The sequence below is a fragment of the Erpetoichthys calabaricus genome, chromosome 8 (assembly GCF_900747795.2).
Source record: "Erpetoichthys calabaricus chromosome 8, fErpCal1.3, whole genome shotgun sequence".
NCBI classification, from domain to species: Eukaryota; Metazoa; Chordata; class Cladistia; order Polypteriformes; family Polypteridae; genus Erpetoichthys; species Erpetoichthys calabaricus.
The window spans coordinates 85,416,381-85,439,498 of NC_041401.2; positions in this window are offsets into that span (position 1 = coordinate 85,416,381).

The following is a 23,118-nucleotide window of genomic DNA, read 5'->3' on the forward strand; positions in this document are numbered from 1 at the left end:
TCCTGTTTTGGGGGTCGTCTCATTGTTGCCCCTGTAGTTCACCTGTTGTTAATTTCATTAACACCAAAGCAGCTGAAACTGGTTAACAACCCCCTCTGCTACTTAACTGACCAGATCAATATTCCAGAAGTTTCACTGTCTTGATGCTATACTCTGATCAAAAAGTGTTCCTTTAATTTTTTATAGTATATTTAGTTTGTTACTAAAGACACCCATCCATCCATCCATTTTTCAACCCGCTGAATCCTAACACAGGGTCACGGGGCAGGAACCAATCCCGGGCGGGGTGCCAAACCACAGCAGCTAAAGACACCCCTTTTCTATATTTGTAGCAGACTATGGGTGCTGCTGCAAACGCCCTCTACTAAAACTATGTGCTGATTAAGTGGTTCACAGTTTATATTTGGAGTACTTTGAGGAAAGGTGGGCTTTCTTATGATCAGTAAAGGCAGTAATGGTTTTGTGAGGGGATAACAGGATGGAGATTACTAGGATCAGGAGAGGCTACATTAAAAAACCAAGGAAAGAACAATGTGTATATTTCTTTATTCTTATGAGAGCAAAAAGTATTTACAAACATTTGCAATAACATGTAAACTTCAAAAATGCATTTGGAGGTACAGTATGTATGTATGTGTTGTTACCACTTTACAGGACTTTTGCTCCATTCATGGCTGGACTTACTTTGTAATGAAAGCCAGGACATGCAGGGTGTTTGGAACTGAAAACTAATCAGTCATTCATTTTACAGTGGACACTGAAACAAGGAAATCCATTTATAAAGCGTTTTATAGAGGTTGTTCATTAACTCCTAATCCTATCACGAAAGTAAGTACGGTCTCCTTTAAGATCTGCAAATTTTCTCAAATGAGGTTGCATCAAAACATCTGAAAATTTTGTTACAGGTAATTGTCCTTCTGTTATGTGATAACCACTATGTGTTCCGTGGCTTATGTTTGCTTTTGTTATTTCTGAATTGTAACTTTTTATGTGCTTTTGGGTATTAAGTAAATGTTGTTAGTACTGCTTTATTTAAATATTTAGCAGTTTTGCGTATTTATCCCTTTAAGCTACAGTCCTTGCATTTTGTGCATAGAACCCCAAGAGGCAGGGCCACCATAACATCCCTGCTGCCGAAGGAAATGATTCCAGCTGAGGTTCATTGATTGAGTGCTTTTCCTATTGTGAACTTTGTTTTCTTTTTGATATTGCTACTTTATTGAATTTGTTTTCTGGTTTCTGGATTTTGTCTTGGTTAGCTACTTAGACTTGTTTTGTCTCAATTGCCATTTTAGGAAAATCCTTTAGCCTTGTTTTGTCTTTGACCATTTTGTGCTTCTTTTTGTAATTAAAAATAATCTTTATTTTACAAAGATTCTTCAGTTGTCTTGTTACTCTGGCCAGAGGTTTGAAGGTTTATCCTCCCTCTCGATGAGCATTTTGTGCAATTGAAACATTTCAAGTATATGAGCAAGTGCAGGGTGAAGCCTGCCTGTCAAGTTTGGTCAGGATGCCTCGGGTAAGGCCTGTCTTGGTCTTGATCAGGTTTTCATTTATTTTTTTTGGCCAGTACCACCCTTTTGCTATCTTGTGTGCTGCTATTCATACCACCTTCAAGGCCACAGTTGGAACCCTGGTTTGGCAATTGTGACAGTGCAAGAAAGGTCTAGTGCACTGGCACATGCCACATACTGTTTTGACTGCCATACACTCTACATGAGATCACCACATTCTCAACCTCCTGGTAACAGAGAAGTATCAGTTATAGAGACTTGAAACTTGGGAATTAGTCACTAAGATATATCAGTATATTACAATATATCAAATTTAACTACAGGAGGCATCACTGCTTCCCTGTCAAGATTAGGATTTATCAGCCAATCAAATATCAAACCTATTTTTCATCATTAAAGTATGGAAAACACTCTGAGCCGAAGTCCATCTTTTAGGTGAACAAGTCTGTAATCTTCCTGGAAAAGAGTCAGACATAGAGATTTTTACAAAATTGTACTGTGTAGAGTAGGAAAATAATATGGCAAAAATGTTTTGCCCAGAAAACAAAGGATGTAGTCTGGAGGCAGAAACAAAAAACAGCTGTAAGTGATAAATCTAGAACAGCACATGCCTGGTATTGACAGCAAAGGCGTTCTCTTTTAAAGTAAAGGCCAGATGGACGTGACAGATTCCTTCTAACCACTCCAAAAGAAAAAAAAGACTCGCATTCTGTAGAGGACACAACAGCTACATCACACAGGCATAAAACATCTTTTTAATTGCAATTTTCTCAAAGTGAATCTTTCTAGTCCAGGTTCCCTCTAAGCAGCCTACCTGTACAGCACCACAGATGTTGAGCCTACTCTTAAAATGAATCACACATTAAAGTTTCAATAGCTGTGAATCAACATGGTGGGATGCAAAAAAGAAGTTCAGGAATAAAAGTGTTGCATCTATAGAAATGCCTCCCACCTCTTTACTGTTTGTTATCAACAGCCACTGTACTTTTCTATCCTCCGTTTCAGTGCATCGCTTACTTCTGTTCAGAGTCAAGGTGAATCCGATTTAAAATCAGAGGGTGCAACGTGTAAGGCAAAGGACAACACCAAATTGCTTAAAACATCTGCTGCTAAAGTTAGCAGGTACCTCTGCCTTTCTAAAGATATGTGCTTGAAATTTAAAAAAAAGACATATCCAAAATAGCCATCTGATAACCACAATATTTTTAACATTTATTAAACATCAGTTAAATCAGATGCAGTTCAATATATGTTTTGGGTGAAACTACAAATCTTTCTATGTTTTGTATTGATATTATTTATTTCTTTTAAAGCAAAATCTCAAAAAATGAGAACATTAAAACAATTTTCTGAATAAAAGCTGAAGAGATGTAAATATTAAACAAACACTGAGTTAATTATTTGCACATTTTCAGATTTTCTGGCTGAAATTATGCTAACAGAACACAAAGCACATAAATATTCTATTTTTTGATCAAATTATTTGGAGAAGCATAGGGGTACTGAACATAACATAAAATAATACAACATTCTAAAACCCATTTAATTCAACTCAAGCTCATAATGGGCCAGAGACAGTATCAGGCATAAGTTAAGAACCATCCCTGCATCCCTGGGACACGAGTATGCCCATGAACATACCTATACTCACACAGGTTAGAAATTCCAAATATACAGTACGTACAAGCAGCTCTTGGGGGATGTGGGAAGATAACTGGAGTACCCAGTAAAACAAATCGTGAGTGGTCTCCCCTAGACTTTCTCGTTTACTCAGTTATGGGGAAGGATATTTGAGGAGTAAACTGCAAGACAGCGGTTATATTTTTATATAACGAACTTTAAAGAACCATCAACAACAAATCAAATCAAATTAATAATATATTGAACAATTATTATAAAAGTAAAGTTGAGTAAATCAGAATCTGTAGCTACATGAATAAAAGGTAAAATACCACTTCCAGTTATCGGAAATAGCCCAAAAGTTGATAGAAGTCTACGTTTTGTACCTAATACAGAATGCAAAATTTGGTTGAACTACGTTATCGTGTTTACACACACACACACACACATAATTCCAAAAATGGTATTTTCAGACTCCGGGAGGTCTATAACATTGAGGTTCATCAAAATCTCGAAATGGAATTTTTGAATGATTCCAATACTTTCCCTATACCTCATATATGAGAAAGTAAAAAAGGGGCATTGGATCTATGAGGCTACAGCAATATTATTAAGTGTACTTGCAGGCGACCATTATTGTGAGTGAGTACAAGACCAGTAGATGAGTAGGTCTAGTGATTGGCCTAGGTCTCCAGGCCCGTGAATGCGCCTGACTTTTGTCCTTGACTTCCACTGTTACAATTTACTGTGAATTCTCCAGAGGTCTAAATTCTCCAAGGATGCTGCTGACTGGAGTTTTTGTTTTCCTCTCCCCCAATGTCAGCTGTTCATAGTTCAACAATTAATTAATGGACAGATAGTGTTGGGCTTCTGAACTGCTGAAAACACATTACTTTAACATGGCCTTCTCATAACTTTACTGTAAATTTAATCCTGATACTCTGTATATCCAATTCATTATAATAACTATTCATGGTGGCTCTAAAATCTGTACTAATCCCTACTCTCTCTTCTGTTTCCTTTTCCGGTGTCCTTTTGGTGGTGGCGCAATACTCAAAGTACCATGATGTTCCAACAGTGATGGATGGATTAAAAGCCAGAAGTCTGTATGACCATCAGCATCAAGTGATTCCGTGAGAACCCTAACTACAAAGAGGACTGTTTCATTTATGTTAGGTAGAATGACCAGAGGGGACTGGGCGGTCTCGTGGCCTGGAACCCCTACAGATTTTATTTTTTTCTCCAGCCGTCTGGAGTTTTTTTTTTGTTTTTTCTGTCCACCCTGGCCATCGGACCTTACTCCTTTTCTATGTTAACTAATGTTGTCTTATTTTAATTTCTTATTTTGTCTGTTATTTTTCTTTTCTTCATTATGTAAAGCACTTTGAGCTACTTTTTGTTTGAAAATGTCATATATAAATAAATGTTGTTGTTCTTTTATGTTAATCAGTTTCAAGCTACTTTGTGTCTTTATGTACCCATTATGTAATTAGTACAGTTTGGAATTTCTTTTTTTCTAATAACTTGTCAAAGTGTTCAGTGCCAACACTTAGCAAAGAGCACTATACAAAAATTGAATTGAAAAATACTGGATGATTAGGAAGGATGGAACAAAATGTAGTCAGACAGGCTCAAGGTCAACAGTAGGAAGGCATGAAATCAAAGCGCCAAAGTCATGATGGGAGAACCAAAAGGAGAAGTCTTAAACGAAAATGAAACCTCTCTGCTTGTTCAAAAGCTAAACTAATGACGAAGAATTATATAAACAAGGTTTTATCCATGATATAAAGATGTGCGTGATTTGGCAGCATATTTATACTACAAGATCCGAGGACAATCTCAGTCACATGACAAAAGCCAAAATGGCATCATGTAAATGAAAAAAAATAGGAAGGTAAACAAAGGTTAAAACAACACCAAACCCAAAAACTAGTTTAATTAATTTTAACAAAAAAAAGGGTACAAAATATACATATACCAGCACCCGAAAAATTAGGAACAATATTTAATAAGAACTAAAAATCATAATAGATACTATCATTAATCCATTTTCAACATTAAATAGATTTTCTCAAAACAAAATTTAAATTCAGGAAACTTTTGATAATGTAGCATAGTTATGTTTAAATTTAATGGTTTATTATCTTGATATTTGGCCATGGTCAATGAGGAGCTATCTTTGATACGTTCCCTCATATACTAATTATCTGCCATCTTACAATACTTCATCATTTTCTGAGTTGCACTGCTGTTATTTAACTTAAACCCATGACGTTGCAGAATGTGCGCACAGCTTTACTTAGGGAGGTATTACCAGTCTTAGAGCTGGATGCTATTGAGGCATACATGCAATTGGCCAACGGAGCTGGGGGGTAATGCATTAAAAGTAACATGCATTACTAGTAACGTAATGCAATACTTATTTCAGTGAAGTAAAATTTCTTGCGTTACATTTAATAATAAAAAAACTTTAACAAGAACTTTCATGCCTTCTGACCTTTGCTTCATTTGCATGAAGTAAGGTGGGTGCAAAAGGTGTTTGACACATGTGCAGAAGACAGCAACTGAAAAAGGCACATACATTTTTTTAATTTTTTGGACATTTTAATTAATACTATTAGGGGGCTCTGCCCCATGATCGCTTCATTCGCCAACCCCTGTGTGGGCGCTACGCGCTAGCCATTTCATGGTTCTGCCGCTCGCGTATGAGGGAGCAGATGTACAATTTAAACAGATTGTTATTTTCATGGGAATTGTTACATATGCATAATAGACCTAACTATTTTACATTACAGCGAATAATTAACTATAATAAAAAAATAGTAAAACGTAATAAATTGAAAGAAAATTATGGTTCATGTTGCGTTAGAGGTATTCATTGCGTAATACATTTTTGTTCTGTTTGGCTTTGAAATTAACACGCAAATACTTTTTAAACTTACACTTTTACTGTAAAACTTCAGTAAAAATAATATTTGGAATTAACTTTTCATCAATATTGCTTTGAATTTTGATTACGTTTTTGGAGTTACATTGTAACAACACAACGTATAGCTGCCCGTGAGTGAATATCGTTTCTCTCTAATAAAGAAACCAACTTTTTCGAATGTTTGTCCATGTGATTTGTTAATTGTCATAGCAAAAGATATTCTAACGGGAAACTGTAAACATTTTAATACGAATGGCATATCAAGATCTCCTTTGGTGTCTAATGTTTTCCGCAGAAGATGTACTACATTACCTTTCTTGTTGCCTGTTAAAATTTTACGTCAGAATTGTTCGACCAATTTTGAATACAACTAATCTTGTCTTATTGCATAGCCCATCACTCATACATAAATTACGCAACAACATTATGATACATCCATCTTTCAACAATACTGTAATTCGGCCGATAGAAGACCGGATGGTGTTAATGGTTGTAGATATTCTACGGGATATTGTAAGTTGATGTTTTCATTTTCACACCTTCACCACCAACTGTTCAGCAGAGTCTATTGATACGCGTTTAACTAATTTGCCATGTAAGTGATCGACAATTTTCATGTAAATTCATTTGACTTCATTGTTTCTCGGTGCTAGGATTACCAGTGTACTCATTTCTTCTGTTGATAACCCTTTGGGACATAATAAGTTTTCTTTTATTGGGAACTTAAAGTGAGGAAAACGTAAAAATTTATAAGAGCTCAGAGCGCTGGAACTGTGTCTGACAAAAGCATTCATACGAATGAGAGGTGAGAGGACTGTGGGTGTGGGCCGTTAACCGGAAATGGTTGAGAGGAGTGCGGGACTTGGCAATAGTCTCGTCTTGTCTCAAGATTTTTTTTTTTTTTATAATAGAGACACATTTTCTACACATAAGTTTTTAGCTGTGTATTATACCAGTATGGCAGTTTCACCATTGTAAAATATGATGTGTAGCCATGACTGGAGTTTTAAGGGGAGCCGGGGTACTTGACTCTACTAATGGATGTGCTAGTCAGGGGTTTCCAAACACCAGTCCACAAAGGATCTCCTACTGGATGGATCTACTGGTTTATCACATTCTTTATGTTTTCAAACTACAAATTTAAATTATACACAGCTCACCTGTACGTTAATTTTTTCATAAATTGTAATACAGTATGCTGTTTAAAAGGTGTCATAACGAAGGCACAATCATTACGATTGGCTTATTTCATATTGCAGCATTGGGCCGCTGTGGTGCTCACCAACCTCAAGTGCTGATGGATTAATTGGTCTTTTAGATAGCCCACTCGCTATTCCTGCGCAAAATTTGCAAATTTTTATACGACTTTGACAGGCTTGCTGTTTGTATCGGCTCCTGTACAGCTGGCACTGACGCCACTTATTTGAGGCCAGCTCATACTATGGGCAACTCATCCCTCAGCATTGTAAAAAAATAAAACTATTTTTCTTTCTTGAAGCATATCAAGACAAAATTGTTTTCACTTGCACACAACAAAATATTGGCAAAGCTACCTCTGGGTTCAGGATTTACTAACAAATGTTGCCCAGCAAAATTTGCAGTTTTTCATACAAAATAAGACAAAGTAACGCAAAGGTAACACACAGTTTGTAATGTGTTACATTTTATAATAGGTAACTACAGTATATAACATATTTAGTTACTTTTTGAGTAACAAGTAATGCAACTAAGTTACTTTTGACAGTAATGTTCCCCAAAACTGTTGGCTAATGTTCTCTAATGGCCTTGCACCTCTCACTGCCAAGCAATGACTGGGATGATGCTCACTTGCTGGTGAATTAAGAAAGCTTGTCTTACCCATATTTTGCACATTTTTGAGTCGTTAATTCATAAGTTTCTGATCACTTTATCTCTGGTTCTACCCTGCTGACTTTGGTCTTCTGTTCAGGCATGTGTTGAGCTTTGCTCTTTTTTGCGATCCAAACAAAACATCACTGCTGTTCACTTGTTACCATCTCCCTCCCAGAAAGATACATTGGTCTTTTGAAACAAGGCAAAATTCAGACAATAGATAGACGTGGGCATGGAAGTGCTCTGTAGGCGGATAGGGCAGGCTTGTAGTGGAATGATGGCTGCTCAGTTGCAAAGCTGTTTTGAACATGAATAAAAAGCTCTAATATGCTTACAGTACTTGTGGAGGATTATCAAATACTTACTGCAGTTCATCCATCCATCTTTCTGAACAGGATTTCACTATCACAGGGTTATCAGGGAGATAAGAGTCAATCCTACCAGCACTGGGCACAAAATAGAAACCATGGCAGTTGATAGCAGATCACAGTCTCACACAAGTGTGTTAGAGATCAATTAAAACATCACAAATAAATATAATCTGGGAAGAAAAATGGAGTCCCCAGGGAAAATCTCACAGAGACACAGGAACACTATGCAAAACCCACACAGAGAGGTGCATGCCTGGGATTTAAACTAAGTGCTCTGGAGCTTCCAGGCAGCATCACAAACGTTTGGGCCCCCACTGTGTTGAATGATTGTAAACACAAATTAATTAAAGGAATAGAAGTTCCTTAAACACATCCTTCAAACAGGCCAGTTCACTGTAGTATCACATTCTCAGGGACCTACCTAGGACCTTTCCCTGTGTACCCATCTTTGTTAATCCAGAGAGGTGGATAAACTGAAACCACAGGATAACCGTGAACTCCTTTGACATGCAACATCATAATAGCTAGTCTGGATTATGGGAGAATGCTTGCATAGTTTAAAGTCAAGTGAGTAGCATGCAAACTCTACAAAGCCCAAACTGAGGCCTGGAATTACTTTAGGGATATATTTTATGCTTCTTCTGCCTCAACAGACAATAACTATAAGACAAAACCCCCATAGTAAACTAGTGTAATTAACTTAGAAAGAGTTTAATTTTTCTGGTTAATGGAGTGCCTCTGAAGCATTTTCTGAATGCATGAGCCATTACAATAATAAAACTACAAGGCAACACAAACAGATAACATCTACAATTGTCATGTTGTACAAATCTTGCTTTCAACAACTGCCAAGGCATGAGGTATAGCATAGGGACTAAAGATTAGGCAGGCTGGCATACTGGTTAAGATCAAATCCCAGTGATAACACATGGTGACCATGAGCAAGTCACTTCACCTGCCTGTGCTACAATTGAAAAAACAAATGAAATTTACTCAATTGTGCTTCAAATGTTGTACATGGCCTTTAGCTAAATGACAATATGGACATTAAACCTCTGCACTATAGATTTATTGTCATTTTACTATACGACACACAACAAATCACTTACCCTGCCTGCCTTTTAATGTGCACCAAATGCAAAACTCAATTTTACTGCGAATTGTATTACATTAAAATGAAATTTAAATGCACTAGCTTTATATGTGTCTCTCTTGTATTTCATTTTCATTTCTCAGAGCTGTTTGTGGTTTATCTGTCCATCTGTTTCTGCGCCTCTATTCGTTTTCTATCAAGCAGGCAGGCTGCACAGACTTTGTTAGCTTTTTGTTGTAAGTTACACAGAGAGAAATCCGAGTTTCTCTCAAGCATTTACAAGCCAGTTTAAGTGGCATCACAGAAGAAGACTTGGAAGCTCCGATCAGGTAGTTATACGGTCGATACCAATGTCAAGTTACTAGGGTTTCAATTTGTTTGTTTTATTTATTTATTTTTTTACACTAAGCTCCTGCATAACCAGCCAAGTGGAAACCTTATGTTCTAAACTAAAGTGATATTTTTATAATTAAACTGCCGACAACTAGTTTTACCTGTTCATTTTTATTAACAAAAAGAAACTATATTAGCTTATTGTTCAGTGACCATAAAAAATACTAAAATTAATAAAATCCCCGTAAAAATATCTTTTAAAATAGTAAAATATGAACAAGAATATTTATACACGTGGTATGAAAGAAAATAAAAATCCATGTCATAATTACAAGCCACAATTCTAATAAAATGTTCATGTTGATGAAGAAGACATATGGCTAACACGCTTAACAAGTTTACAAGTGAAATAAACACATTTAGCTCTTAAGCTAACAAGCCTATTGTTTTCTAAACAGCCAGGGTAAATTCTTCTTCATCTGCTCTTTTTCTAAATAAAAGTGGTGAGTTATTGAACTAAACACAACCTCGCAACGTCCACAATCAAGTAAGGAATGTCCACTTTAATTATAGGACAAAATGAAAAAGGTCTGAACGCATTCACTGGTCTTTCCTGCTGCAGATGTGGCTCTCCTTACTTCCACTCTGCCATTTCTCTCCATGCACAGCACAACTCCACAGATTCCCTTTTCTTAGTGTGCTACTTCACTTTCTTTACTGTAAAATTCAAAATTTGTGTCTTGACTCTGTCCTGAAGTCGCACTGGCGGTTCTCTGTTTACAGGAAGTTTGGCAACAAAATATACCCTTCACTACCGTAATACCTCGCGTAAAGGAGCACACAACTAAATTAGCGTAAAACTTAGAAAAGCAGTTTAAAAATCATTTACGTTTTTTCGTGAAAATTGCTGGGAGCATCACTAGAGAAGACACTCTTTTCTTTCAAGATGACTAGGCTGATTCCAGGGGTACAGGGGTTGAATTATGAGGAAAGATTAAAAGAGCTGAGCCTTTTCAGTTTTAGCAAAAGAAGATTAAGATGTGACATGACTGAAGTGTTTAAAATTATGAAGAGAATTAGCACAGTGGATCGAGAATCTTATTTTAAAATGAGTTCATCAAGAACACAGCGACATTGTAGGAAACTTGTTAAGGATAAATTTCACACAAACATTAAGATGTTTTTCTTTACACAGAGAACCACAGACACATGGAATGAGCTACCAAGTAGTGTGGTAGACAGTAAGACTTTAGGGACTTTCAAAACTCCACTTGATGTTATTTAAGAAGAGTGGATAGGACTGGTGAGCTTTGCTATGCTGAATGGCCTGTTCTTGTCTAAATTGTTCTAATGTTATATTCTGTTGTCTGACATTATATGCCAGCAACATGCAGTGTGGTAATGACTTTCTTGCACCCACTCAGGCCACATGAACAAGATTTATAGCAGAATGCTATACCTTATTGTGGAAGGCAATGATTGGGTGAAAATAACGAGAAAACGGCGTTCATGTCAGAAAACCAAAGGCCTGACACAACTAAACTAGAGATGCTAAACCAGGCCAATGCAGTAGCAACCACCAGTGCATTTTCCCAGCAAAACACATCAACTATAAGAGTGGTCAGTTCAATGAGCAATACCTAGAGGACGAGAAGACGACGAAACCGCTGCCACATGGGAAAGGGATCCGGTGCAAATTATTAAATCAGAGAAGATAGACAACCCATGTATCAAATACAAAACATGAGGTCGTTGTCGATTATGTAGATTTGAATCCATCTTAGACAGGTAGCACAGCTATAGTAGGCTAATACATGTGCATGATTTTGTAAAGACAAAAATGTATATTTGCATTTCCACTCCCCTCTAGCCTATGAAACTGGTTCTTTTTCTTTCCAATCTATGACAGTGAAACGTCACACAACCCCCTTCATTTTAAAGTTAAAAAAAAACAAGCTAATGAAACAGTCTATTTAAACGAGTAGACAACAAATGGGCATCCAAAAGTGGAACACTGAGATAGATTTGCTGCTGTACAGAAAATACTTCTTTGGTAAGTCTACTGCCGTCGGACCACATTTGGTAAATATGTGGGGAAGTTATACAAATATTTTTTTAAACATCCAAAAATTGAATTGGAAGGTATGGAAAGATAATGCTGATCTAAAACAACGGATTACTTATTTTCTAGTAATCCTTTCTTATTTGAATGCCACTTCAATTATAAAATATTAAACTATGGCTGATATATTTTTTTTTTTTTTTTAAGGATGGTTTGTATATGAATAAAATGTGTTGCATATCACCATGATGGTTATAATTCTGCTGCTGGTGTTTAGGGGAGTCTTTTTTTAAAAAGGTTAAACGTTATTTCCACACTGAAGAGGAAAGAAGGTAAGAGACGCCATGTGTTGGCTGTATAGGCTTCATCAGGGGTCTCTTACCTTCTTTCCCATTAAGCGTAGAAATAACATTTAACTTTTTTACTTTCTAGATGCACACTGTAGAAGTCCTTCACTAACTTTGCTAGGCTGCTTCACATTAACAAAAAAAAGCAAAAAAAAAAACACAATAGATACAGCAAAATGGGCTTTCATCATAATTTTCTAATTTATTTAAAACAAAATGCATGCAAAGACTTTGCTCTGTGGGTTGTGGCCTCTGCCAGACTTTAGCAATTTGGGAAAAATTATTCTTGTAATTTAACTACCTCGCTCCAACTACTCATGCAGGTTAAGGACCAATCTGCTAATTGAAGGAGCTTGAAGGACCTTCATGTATGTTTACAGCTTGAGAACGGTCTTGGGTTGGTTATGGTATTTGGATGGCAATTTAAAGTACCTTTGAAATTTTATAGTAAAATTCTGCAAGGGCTTCATCAGCTTTGAAGCACTACATAGTCAATAATATAAGTCTGTCTTTTGCATCTGTTGCAATGAGGGTGAAAAGATCAGATCTGTTTTTTTAATTATTTTAAGCTCATATCATACATATATGCATAATATTTCCTACATATATATATATATATATATATATATATATATATATACATACATATATATATATATATATATACATACTGTACATACATACATATATATATTTCACTATACTGAGTATTCTTCATACCAGCTTACTTTAATGGAAATATTAATATGGGTAATGAGTAGGAAACTAATTTTATTTTACCCTTTTATGAATTACAGTTAGTAGGCTCTGGCTGCTCATTACTTTCTTTTCACCATACTGTAACAGGCCATTTAACAAACTGCGTCACTGTGGGCCATTTGTGACTCATGCAGGTGGAGTACTCTCCTCTATTCAGTTGCGACTCCTGGATGATTAATTCAGGTGCAGTGCACTTCTCAAATTCAGTCCTGTCAGACAGAATCTCAGAATTAGGAGGACTACCTTATACTTACCAGCTGGATAACATGCTTTCATTTTACAGGAGCACAGTCGTTGCTCGAATAAACTGATTCCATCCTTCTCATACACTTCTTTGTTTGTTCTTTCCACTTCACTGTCACTCATTTGGTGAACACTGTGTGACTGCAAAATAACTAGCTGGGCAGACCAGGCAGCCCCATCAGTAATAACCATTTCTCAGCTCTTCCTAGAGAATTCCAAAGATGCATCCAGCCAATCAAGAAAACAATTTCTTCAGAATTTTTTTTAAGGTATTCTCCTTGTTGGCCGTAATTTGTACACCGCTTGTGGGAGGCACTCACATGTAACTTAACTACAAGCTCACACTGACTCTCTTTGATTGAAAGACACAGCGACTCTACTCAGAGGACCTCCAGTATTATTGAGTATAAGACAGAGAGTAAGCCTGCCAGCCTGGTGGAGTGTGATCGAGTAAGGAACTGCAAGGTACCACGGAAAAATGCCGGAGCACCACCCTGCTCATGCCTGTTTAATTCTAGTGTGTATCAAATGCAAAAAATAACAAAAATTGGCCACTGTGTGTGCCAATACAAGAACTGTGATCAACAGCAAGAAAGTCATCAGGTTTGATTAAGCTTGGAATGGAGATCCATCCTGCTGTGCATTCGGTTCAAAAGTAGCTGCCTCGTTCCGACAGCTGCGGTATTTATAGGTGAGGGACAAGAAGGGATGGAGTCAGTTGCCCTCACTGGGCATCAGAGGGAACTAAAGTGGAGAAGGTTAGCACCAGCACCCCTCTCAATCTGGGGTGGTAGTACGTACCTCAGTTGAGCTCGGAGAGTGGTCCACAGACCCACATGAGTGACAGGAGGCACCTCATTTCAGAGGCATGTACTAGTCATCTTTTTCTTTCAGTCACAACCCAGACATCATGTCCATAAATGAGTAAGGAGATGTACAGTAAATGGGGTATATGAAAAGTTTTGTCCAAGCATAATATTTCCTGTAAATAACCATACACATTAGCCGATATGTTATCTGCTTTTATAACTATTTCAAAACAGTTGAAAAACACATTGTTATTACACAATTATTTAAAGATCTATACAAATTTAATTTTACCATCCTGATGGACTGTGCTAAATAAAATCAACTAGTCACATTCTCACAGTAGTGGAAAAAATAATATTGTTAAAGTTAATATGCTTCCCAAATTGATATATATTTTTCAGTGCATTCCCAAATGTAACAAATCCTTCTTTTAAAAAAATTGGATGAAGTTGTAAATGTATTTATTTGGAACACCTAAAAGCCATTGATTAAAAAATAATTATATGCATTGCTAAAAGAGAGAGAAACACAGTACTATCTAATTTATAATTCTACTACTAGAATGAATGAATACTGTACACAAATTATGAGAACATGGAAGGCTTTAGAAAGAAACAAACATGTACCACCTTGAATAGTCGTACAGAGGACGTTCCACCCAAATTTCCCCAGAATGCTTTGCTTCATGCATCAGTTACCATTAACTACCAGGTACTAAGCAGAAATCCAATGGTTCCACACTTATTTGCAAGAGGCACTTTATGGCCAAGATTTTACTGTTAAGTTCAACCTCACAATCTTCATTTTTTAAGTACAATATTTAATGTTAAAAATAGGCACTGTATCATAACATTTAGAGATATGTATATTGATAACATGTTTGCATCCTTTGGACAACTGTGCCTGAAAAACAATGCAAGATGCTGACTTTGCTAAAAGAAACTTGGTCAGCTTTCCTAAGACTCCCTCAATAACTACTGTAGAAAATATACTTTGTAACTGTGATAAAAAATATAATTAGTATCTGCAAGCTATGCCAATGCTTTCAAGAGACACAAACTAACTCAGCTCAAAATTGTACATTGCAGACATCTTTTTCAACTAACCTATGATCATCCTGACTGAGTACCTGTATATACATCTTGTGATGCTTCTGACCACACTTTTGGTGACGTTCCTGGTTTCTTCAAGTGTTTTGGGACTTTGTACACTCTTCTCCTGAGGTTGATCAGTCCTCGACTTGTGTACAGATAGCTAATAGGCTACTACAGCAGCATGGCTCCCTTCTGCTGAGCCATAACCATCTAGAGGTTCTCTCAGCCGCTTTCGTGGCATCACTGACAGATCTTAACCTCTTCTCTCCTTTGATGCCCAATGATCTAAGGGCTCTGGCCAAATTTACCCAAGTCAAGATCCTGAGTGGAAGGGATGTCATCAAGCTGAAATGTTTAACATGGCTTCCTGAAAAAATGTCAAACACTTCTTGTGGAGCTTTGTCTACAGCTAACTAGAGCAGTGGCCAACAAAAGTGGACAGCAGCAGGTACAGTGAAGCCTCATTCCATGTACAGAGTTGGATGTGTGTGGTTTGTTAACTTGGCTTCATCGACTGTACAATCCTACTTGCATACTTTTTTTATCATTGACATTAACACACAGGATAGAGGAAAGTTTGACTGGTATATGCAATTTAAAAATGTATTCAATATTTATTTATTTATTTTTATCAGTGATAGATAGATAGATAGATAGATAGATAGATAGATAGATAGATAGATAGATAGATAGATAGATAGATAGATAGATAGATAGATAGATAGATAGATAGATAGATAGATAGATAGATAGAACGAACATAGTCTGGACAAATACATAAAAAGAAAGGAAATTAAAAAGAAAGAAAACTTCTGACTTGGCAGTCCCAGTAAGAAATTATACACGCATATTGCCATTTGTATAAAGAAGCCCCCACAGTGTTCCTTGACACACTTCTGCTAAATGATGTGTTAGCTGAATGTCCTCAGTGTTGGTGTGTCAGAGAGAGGATTGCAGCATTGTTATCCTATAACTGAGCCGACCTTTTTAATCAGTTTGTTAATTCGGTGGGCCTCTCTTGAAGAGAAGTTACCAGCGCAGAACGCCACAGCATAGAAAATTGCACTGGCCATCTCAGAGTTTTAGATGATGTGAAGGAAGTTGCTTCCATTTTAGATTCATTCAAAGAGTATTACAAATACAATATTTGTATAGAAACAGAAACTCAAATTCTTGCTGATACTGACCACTTAAACATTTACAACCATGTTATTTTTTATTTAACAGCAGAAAATTTCTAGGGGGTCTGACATTTTGTTCTCATTCACAATTTCATTTTTCATTTCCTGGTAATTGACAAACAATTCCTTTAATTTGTTTGAACAATCTGCTGGAAATAGGACAGTTTTTCACTGTGCTTGGTATTCTAGGGATGGATCGACTGAAAAAGAAGGGCCAGTCATCAGACTGACAAGATGTTCAGATCCTGACCTGTTGGATATCTTCATGTGTGGTAAGAGTCCAGGAAAGACACTAAAGGTGAATGTTAGTTGAATGAGAGAGAAACCTCATAGCTTTAATAACCATGGGTAGGGCATGAAAAGAAACAGTATTATTTCCTCTTTATTTTTTACATGGTGGCATTCTTTTCAGTACGTCCATTTTGCATTTAGGTAATTGATGACCAAGCAAGCAGCACAACAGCATGACACTGCCGGGGTCTTAAGCCTATGTGACATTTGAATTTTTTTCTCATGTTCTGCTCTGTGGACAAACTGTCAAATCAACTGGAATCACACACTTTCCCCAGTAACACAATATGCACAGCATTATGTCCACTGCTGCTGAAAGAACAGAAAATGAATGATGACACAACCCCTTACTGACCTGAAGTTAAAGGCACACGAGAGGATGTTGTCTCAGTGGCTACTGCCTGACAGAGGATTATTTTTTTTGTGCACAACAAGTAGCTAATGAAAACTGCATTTAGTCTGTGTGCTTTTTTCATTAAAACTGATTCTGCTCAATCACAAAGGATAAAGCGGGTTTAATATTATGTATTAGTCAGGCTTCTTTCACTGAAATGTTTTATGAATCATTAAGCAGAAATATGAAACACCCCCATATTTGCCTCCCTCTTCAATAATTGACTTTTATTGTACCTAAACAGTAAATGATTTAATCATAGTCAAATAATGTTTTTAAATAAGAGGATTGTGAATCTTATTGAGAAATTACTGATGCGTTTTGGAATTTTCAGACTATTTTGAGGTGGTGCAGTACGTTGCTTCTTCACCACACACTTGTGTGAATCGAAACTAGCCATGTCCTGTAATTAAAAGCCTTGGCAACATGTGGGCAGAAATGCTGTTCATTTTCCACCTCGCCCACAGACCCCATTGAGCCTGAGTGCTTAATGCATTAGTGTTTGTACTCCTCCAGAATGTGACAAAAATTTATATTCAGGTAAACATATTTTCAGGGATCTACTTCTCCCACCTTGGCTACATTTAAAATAACCCAGGTTCTTGATTTTCTAGTGTAAAAGATATCCTAAGAAATATATTCAATGATTGTGGGGAGAATGGTTAAATAATTCCCAAGAGTAGACATTGTGTCTTCTGTAAAAGACAGGAAGGTAACCTCTGCAGAAGGTGAATCGGTATAAACTACTGTGTGAAACGGATGATCTACCCATAATAAATGGGGGCTTTTTATCTGCAGAATGTGTGCTGCTTCTAAATTAGTCACCCAGGGCAGAGCAGACGCAACTCTATGGCGGCTATCATTCATCTACGCCAGTACAGTGTGTTCTCACATCAAGACACGCCACTTAATATCGATCACTTCAATGTTACGCTAAATAACTTCCCGCATGTCTACAAGATACACTTATCTTTTCCTCAGATTGGCATGTGAAGTCTAAAAGAGGGGTAAATAAATAAAACCTTGATGGATTTAAGTGTTTCAGATTAATAAATGAAAACTGTACAGTTGGTGTGAAGCAATTAGGCTGCAAACAAATCCTAGTCCTATGCATCCTTGGGAAGCAATAATTATGGACTTAATAACAGACCTCCATCCATTATCCAACCTGCTATATCCCAACTACAGGGTCACAGGGGTCTGCTGGAGCCAATCCCAGCCAACACAGAGCGCAAGGCAGGAAACAAACCCTGGGCAGGGGCACCAGCCCACCGCAGGACGCACACACACACCAAGCACAATTTAGAATCGCCAATGCACCTAACCTGCATGTCTTGGGACTGTGGGAAGAAACCGGAGCACCCGGAGGAAACCCACACAGACACAGGGAGAACATGCAAACTCCACGCAGGTCTCCTAACTGCGAGGCAGCAGCGCTACCCACTGCGCGCCATAACAGACCTTTCCCTTTTTATTATTTTTTTTATATGTTATTTTATTAAAATCAAAAAACATTCCATACATGCAAGTTTAACAAAACATTCTAACAATTTTAGCACAATTCATGATACTGTTGATCCTTTTTCAAAATAATTATAATAATTTGTGCCATTAACAAAATTAACTTCTGCTAAACAATTAGCAGACATTTTCTTAATCATATTGTTTAACTGCAAGGATTCCCTTCTTGCATCATTTCTGATAGAAGGCCACAATTTATGCCATGATTTTGGAGGTTCTGTTGCGATCGAATGGGATGCTGGGCTAACGTAACTACAGGTTATCTTCCTGAGGTCAAAGGAAAGACTGAAAAAATTAATCACCACTTATAAAAACATCTTCATTGTACTGTTGATTCTAGTTGGGATGATTGGAGTAACTTGCTACCCCTAGATGAGTTTTCTGAGAACATTTTATTTTTACCATTCAGCACTCAAAATTTCACTATTTGAGTGTTTAATTGATATGGTTTTCAACTGTATCTCTCAGACTTTCTTTCAATTGCTTAATCTGTGCCAAGTGTGTCTGAATACCTTTCTGGGTTACAACTGGTATGGTAGCCAGTGTGCGTTAATCTGACTCCAGCTGGAATTGCTGCTGAACAGTTTGCAGACTGCTGGAGAAGTGCAGCCCCTATCTATGACAGGACAAAAAGGTCTGGCTCATTAAACCAAATATCCACTACAGGTTTCCATCTTGCAATTTGGCCCCACTCTCTACTGTGAGTACACGAGACATGTTTCACCCTAATTGGGGCTCATCGTATGTACGCACCTTTGCTTCTCCTTGTGGGGATCAAACAGCGTTGTGTTATGGCACCTGCTGTGCTTACTTGACAGGCTGTAGATCACACTCTTACATTCATAGGTCTGATCGCAATCTGATATTTGGAAGGTTACCTGCCAGGAAATGCTTGTGTTTGGTCAGCCGGTCGGCAGACATCCTCCACATCCGAGGTTCAATTCCCGCAAGGAGAAGGAAAGGTGCGTACACCTGATGAGCCCCACAAAGGGTGAAACACGTGGCGTGTACTCTTTGTATTATTTGGCAGGTACTCTATAACATGCGTATGACAGCGGCTTCTCACAACCGGGTCCGCCGACTGGCCGACCCACCACAAGCATTACCTGGTAGGTAACCATCCAAATATTAGATTGTGATCAGACCTATTGCATATATATGTACATGTCTGAATTAACAGACAAAAAATTTAATTATATACAGCAAAATATAATAGAAATGGTCATGTGACCAGAACAGTGACAATTTCCAGGGGGTACCCGCACAGCTAGATCAGATTTCTGTGAGAAACACTTATATATGTTTAACTATTCAGCCGGCAGCAGTCATGCACAGTCATAGGATTGTGAGTGTGCATTTGCCCTGTGGGTACACATAAACACTCTCTGATGTTAGCCACAGCGACATCCACTTACTCACAATGTTGTAGGTGGTGCCACCTGCCTGCTGGAGATGTCAGCCACAGCGGTCGTTTGGCTTGCTATTCATGGATTAAAGGCTTTGCTCAAGCACAGTTGAGCAGAAGCAGTGGGCCTCCAAAACCACATGTAAAAAATAATATCTACGATTAATATAATATGGTTTTATTTTAGGTTACCTTGCAGTAAGGAGACCAGCGTTTGCTTCCTGGGTCCTCCCTGTGTGGAGTTTGCATGTTCTCCCTGTGTCTGTCTGGGTTTTCTCCCACAGTCCAAAGACATGCAGGTTAGGTGCATTGGCAATCCTAAATTGTCCTTAGTGTGTGCTTGGTGTGTGTGTGTGTGTGTGCCCTGCGGTGGGCTGGCACCCTGCCCGGGATTTGTTCCTGCCTTGCGCCCTGTGTTGACTGGGATTGGCTCCAGCAGACCCCCATGACCCTGTAGGTACGATATAGAGGGTTGGATAATGGATGGATGGATTATTTTAGGTTCTGCTTACTCTGCATAAACATAATTATAATTACAAACATGACCAACACAATTTTTTTCACAATTACTTGTTTAAGGTCTATTTTAGGTATAATTTCTTAATGACTGTTCTGAATCTGACACAACTTTTTGGGGGTAGAGGAGTGTTAAATTTAGCCTCTGACATTGTAAAGCAGGGGCTGAACAAAGACATAGGGCTTGACACCCTTTAGTAACAATTTTGAAAACTTTGCTAATCTCAGAAATTTCAGTTATGATTTTTTTTTTTTGCTTTAGAGTTTTCTTCAAACAGAGGATTCTGTGTATCTTTTCATGTAGTCCCTGTCAGATGCTAACTTTAAATTATTGATCAAAAATGACTACCTGGAACGAGAATCTAAATGCGGTTTCCAAGAAGAACAGAGATTCGGTGATATCAGATTCATAAAATATTCCTGCTTGAATCCATTTAGGTTGTGAAACTCCTTAAATCAGTACAGGCTCATGAGAAGTTGGACCTCATTCTAGTATCAACACTTGAAAAGCAGGAACCGCCAATGGACAGGGTGCCATTGGGAGAAATCCAGTGTTTTGGAATCATTGCAGGTATGGGATTTATTATTTAAGGGTCAACTGCCTGTTCAAAAGGAAAAAAAAGCTGAAAATAAAACGATTGTTTCATTTAAATGTGTTAGACAAGTGCGTGAGACAACATCATGTTACAATACTCTTATTTAAATTATTAATAAGTTGTGATATTTTTTACTTTGCTACAGTAAGCAGCCCAGCCGCAAGCCATTTTGGCGCTCTGAACTGCTCTGACAGCTGGCTAAGTACAAATTTGTTTCAGCAGATTCACAGAAAACTCCACGAGAATCCCGGCTCAGTCCCAGTCTGTGTGGATTTGGCATGTTCTCCTTCTGTCTGCGTGTGTTTTTTATTTTTTTTTCTTGGTTTTCTTGGTCATGAGCAGAATATAACAGGCCCTCCACTTTACCAGAATGGCAGCAAAACCTTGCTAATCTATAAACATACCATAGATCTGTACTTTAAAATATATTCAATTGGCAACATAAATAAGACTAAAACAGGAGGCGTTGACCCTCTTTATAATGTGGCCAACTTTTGACATGTGAAACTTTGATTGAATGTTGCCATCTTTGTTTATGGTGCCACAGTCAGAAACAAAGCCATAAAGCGAAACAGAAAGTAGCCTGTAGATGGCACAAAGACAACACTGTGATGTTTGGACTTTCCTTCATGCTTTGAAGTGACCAGCGGTGTTTCTGCAGTAAGGGCCAGTGGGCCACAGCCTTACCAAATGTTGTGTAGAATAAGCAATAAGCTACTGACAGATATTTTACTTAGTAATAAAATATTTATAACCCTCAGCTTTGTCTTTTTTAGCAATATTTTTCCAGTTTTCTATCATACACTCAAGCATTATCTAGAAACATGTTGCTTCTTACAGTGTGTGCAATTGTCCTTATGTCAAGTGCTGTGAGCCTGAGGAGCTGGGTCAATTGGCCCTGCAGTGTCCTCTGTATCCTTGGCTGTAGCCTGAAGGTTACCATCCACAATAAAATAAGGACTACCTGCTGTTGTTTTATCCAAATTGTGTTTTTGCATTTCTAGTTTGAACTTTTCCCAATCACATGCAAATAAAGAGGTATGAAATATCCAGTACCATTTGCTCAACTCAAAAGATAGCCACAGTAATTTGGTAAAAAAAAAAAAAAAAAAAAAGAAATATGAGCAATGCATCATTCACAACACGTTATGCAGCATCTTGATTTTAAGCCACCATTGAAGAGGAGAGCACTAAATCTAAAAAACACAGCTAAGTATACTCCTTCCACTTCTTGAAAAGAATCCAGCAGTTTCAAATGAGCACAGAGTGGCAGAGAACAGGTGTGGGTGTACAAAAGCAATATTTTTTCAATTTTTTTGCTTACCTTACAACAGCCAGCATACGCCTCTCCCCACAGTAGTTAGTGCTGCCGCTGGATGTGCTGTCCTGCCAAGAACACCACTGACAGTGCCATACAGCTCACTACTTAAATGTTACTTCATTTGAGTGCAGGCGTGAAAATCCGCTGGACAGACACTTTCTTTGCACCCAGTGGTCACCGTTAGCTTACTTTCTCATTTACACACATAACATAACACAACATGCTCAAATGTGCTTAATCCCATTTAGAGTAAAAGATAGCCAGAGCCATCCCAGCAGCATCGGGGCAAGACAGAAGCCCTCACAATTCCCGCTCATGCATACACTCATATCTTTCTATTATAAAAAAAAAATCTTGGAAGGCTTGAAAGGAGGCGATATGTGATTTTCTCGGAGACACTTCAACATCCCGCGAGACAAGTCAATGGTTCAAAACGACAGCTGCTGTACGGGCTTTTAAATGATCAACGCGCAGCGCGACAAGCAGAACACGCAGCACGGCAGCAGCAAGCCAGCAGCTGATCCAACCGCATCTCCTTAGCGTGAGTTCACCCCCTACCTTTACAACGCAAGCATCAGAGAAACAATACGGCTGGCGCGTAGCATGCCCCGGGGGGTTGAGGGGGTGTATCGAGGAAAGCGAGCAGGGGCTAAAGCCCCCTAGTATTTAATTAAGAATCTGTCATTTAACCTAAAAGATATATTATTGGGATGTAGGAGAAGGAACAAAAACTGGAGCAGCCTGTGAAAACCTCCACACACACACAAGAATATTCAGACTCCACACAGACACTGACCAGCTGTGCGATCAAACCCAGAACCCTGGCTCGGCAAAGAAATAGCATTAAAAATTGCGCTACCGTGTTAA